Source organism: Thalassophryne amazonica, unplaced genomic scaffold, assembly GCF_902500255.1.
Source record: "Thalassophryne amazonica unplaced genomic scaffold, fThaAma1.1, whole genome shotgun sequence".
Classification (NCBI taxonomy): Eukaryota; Metazoa; Chordata; class Actinopteri; order Batrachoidiformes; family Batrachoididae; genus Thalassophryne; species Thalassophryne amazonica.
The window spans coordinates 135,678-139,408 of NW_022986298.1; positions in this window are offsets into that span (position 1 = coordinate 135,678).

Genomic DNA, 3,731 nt, shown 5'->3' on the forward strand with positions numbered 1-3,731 from the left:
AGCTCCAAAAGAAACAATTTTATTTGCTAATCACCCTTCGGTACTGTACAAGAAATACAAATGATCAATCAATCAATCAATCAATTTTTTTTATATAGCGCCAAATCACAACAAACAGTTGCCCCAAGGCGCTTTATATTGTAAGGCAAGGCCATACAATAATTATGTAAAACCCCAACGGTCAAAACGACCCCCTGTGAGCAAGCACTTGGCGACAGTGGGAAGGAAAAACTCCCTTTTAACAGGAAGAAACCTCCAGCTCCAAATTAAATAATACTGGTGGGGTGAAGAGGCTGCACGCTCTCTCAGCGCCTCAACGGACCGGAGCCCGAACGTTCTGGACTCAGGTTTTCCGCCGACACCCCCCAGGTGGCTTTTCCCAGAACTGTACTCTGTGGAGGGGGAACAGAGGTGAGATTATTCGATACTATTACCAGAAAGCTATTAAAGGCACACTTATCTGTTATGTGTCGACGCGGATTGAGGAGCGAACCTGCGTCAGACAGGACCCAGCGCTAAAAATAACCAGAAAACGGTTCCAAACAAAAACTATTTATTATACACCTGTGTTTAAAAGTGTAAAAACATAAAAAAACAACGTCCCTCTGGTGGAGTGATCCGCGGCTCGCTCTCCAGCGCCCGCAAGGATTAAAGCCGGCGCTCCTGGACTTCCTACCACCGCCAAACACCCCCCAGGTGGACACGACAAACTGATTCTCTGTGAAGCAAAGAGACGGTGAGGTAAATCAACAGATACAACTATATCTTCCAATAAACACACGCTGCCAGCAACACACTCAGGTCAGTGTCCTTTTTTTTTACTTTATGCAAATGAGCAGCCTCTCACAACAAGTGGAGGATCACTTATCCTTCACGCCACAGCAGTGAGAAGCAAACTACGCAATTCTCTTTACAATTCCAGTACACTGTGTAACAAAACACCAAGTTACTATCAACAAGTACTTAAACACTTAATTACCTTTCGTGTGTGCTGACAGCATGTGTCCTCACCCCTCCCTGCTTCACGGGCTCGATGTGTCAAACCCAGGCGCGGTCCTCAGCGTCTCACAAACGAACGTCACAAGGTCGAGTTCCCGGCAGTTCTGCTTGAATCACACATGACTTAAATGCAGAACGCCATCCAATTATCTGCTTCAGCTGCAAGTCGTCCAGGTTGCACGTGAGCACCAAGCACAGGTGCTTTCCATGATGTTGATGAGGGTGAAGACTCTTCAGCCAGCACCTTCTTCACAGACAAATCAGCCCTCATGCCACCTGGAGAGCAAAGAAAAGAAAAGAACACAAAACATCCAGCCACGCCCCCCCCAACACACAACACTTATCAGCAACACGTTCAGTTCAGGTTTCAGAGTTAATTCAGATGAACAGCTGCTCACGGCTTGTGTAGGTTTATTATTCCGCACACCACAGCCGCGAGGAGCAAACAAGACAATTTCTTCAATGTTCAAATTTAGCTGTGCAAAAAACACCACATTATATTCACAAATAAGCCTTTAAAGATAATCACCTCTGACGTGTGCTGACAGCTTTTGCCTCTCAACCTAGTCCTCCTTCACAGACGTAACGTCAAACTCTGGAGCGGCCTTCAGCGTCCCCAACGGTCGATACAAGGTCGTAACAAGGTTGTATTCTCCGGCAAACAGCCCTCATCACTGCTGGCTTAAATGCAACTCCTCATTTCTTCATTGACGCCAGCTGAGAGTCCTTAGTCTGCACGTGAATGTCACAGGTGTTGCAGATCATCCTGATAAAGAGCCGCACGAGGATGCAACAGGTGCAACCAATCATCACAGAGGTGAGAGACTCTTCTGCAGCACAATTTTCCCAGAGGTCAGTCCCAGACCACCTAGGAAGGAAAACAAACACAAACCCAACAAAACAGTGTCCAGCCAAGCCCCCCAACACACAACAGTTAGTTGCTTTTATATTTTCTATTGTGTTTCTATTCAGGTTCTTTTTGCCTCTTTCTCTAAAATTGTATATAATAATCATTAGATTATTAATATATAAACAAAAATAAATTTAAGAAATATTACAATTTGAAAACAAATGCACCCGAACGTGACGAGAGCTGCTTAATGCTAACTTTTAACATTGAAAATGCCATAGACATGCTAACACGTTAGCGTCGCTCCCGTTTTTAAGTTATAAAATACATCTATCGACTGTTTCAGAAGACCATAACAGGTCGGTTTAACATAGAAAAGATAAATAATACACACAGAAGTATGCTCTTTAGGGTTTTAGCGGGGGAAAATTAAGCGAAAGAAAGAAAGAATAAACGAAGCAATAGGTCGAAGCATTGCTTCAATCTGCGAACCACTGCTTCGATTGGTTCACGGTTCAAAGCAAAGCCGTGCTGCAGAAAAGTTGATTACAGGCGCACATGACGTGAAATATATATATATAAACATTAAACTGAAGCCAAAAGTAACGAGGCTGTTTGTTTTAAAAATGTAAGGAATAGAAAGTACAGATACTTGTGTGAAAATGTAATGAGTAGAAGTCAGAAGTAGGCAGAAAAATAAGTAAAGGAGTAAAGTATAGATACCTAAAAAGTGTACTTAAGTACAGTAACGAAGTATTTGTACTTCGTTACTTGACACCTCTGGCACTGGAACGCTGCCTTCACAAACATGCAGTTAAACGTGACCTTGTTTTCAGGCCGCATTTCAACAAACGCCATGTTCCTGTTGGTTCCACCCACCAGAGCCACAGGAATCCTCTGATCCAGATCGTCTCATGCCGAGTGCCGTACCCGCTTTGTCAGTATCAGGATCAGAAAGCAAATATTTTGTCAAACCCAGATCAAAGACCAGATCTGATGACATAATGTCTCAGTCCAAGAAGAACCATATCCTGGGTCACAACAGCAGCACCCAAGACCAAGTCCAAGAGCCCAAACGTTTATCTCCTCCTGTTAACACTTTAAGGTTGGCCAGTCTGGACCTAGATCCAAGCCCACAGCTGTTTCAGTCCATTCTCTTACTGTGTTCTGTCTTCCCACATTCCCTGAATGCACCATTTCCCTCATCACACCTGACCTGCATCACTAATCCAGGATCAGGACTCTCTTCAGGCCTGGACTATTTCTCTGTGGAATAGGAGGTCTACCAGCAGTGGGCACACTCAGGTTCATAAGTATTTGGACAAACTAAATACAAACATTAGCATTCAACCAAATCGGCACTTTTACAGCCAACAAGTCGGCATGAACACATGAACATTTACATAACAAACCGTTTGGACCTGTTTCAGTGAGTGAGTGAGGGAAGCCCCTGAGACAAAAGTTATAGGCTTCTGTGGCTGTGATTGGAGAAACATTTGAGGTTATTTTATCTTTGCTATGTGAAACATAACATTGTGGAGTTATTTAGAGCCTGTGGAATGATTTTAAGGTTTTATTGGCCATCCTTTAGAGAGCCCCTTAAAAAAAGTGTTTTTTGCACCAGTGTTTCTTGACTGAAATAATTTGTATTTTGAACAATAAACTTTCAAAAAGTGTAAATTGAAATTCACAATGAGAACTATGACTCCACAGATTCAATTCTGACTGTCACGGTTACTTTATAATACATTTTAAGAACAAAAAACAAACCTTATTAGTAGTAATGAATGAATAAACTTCAAACATGTCATGTCTCCCCTCTGTCCAAACTAAGCCCTCTCTCTCCTCCGACGATCTTTGTGCCATCCGCATAGGAGAGACG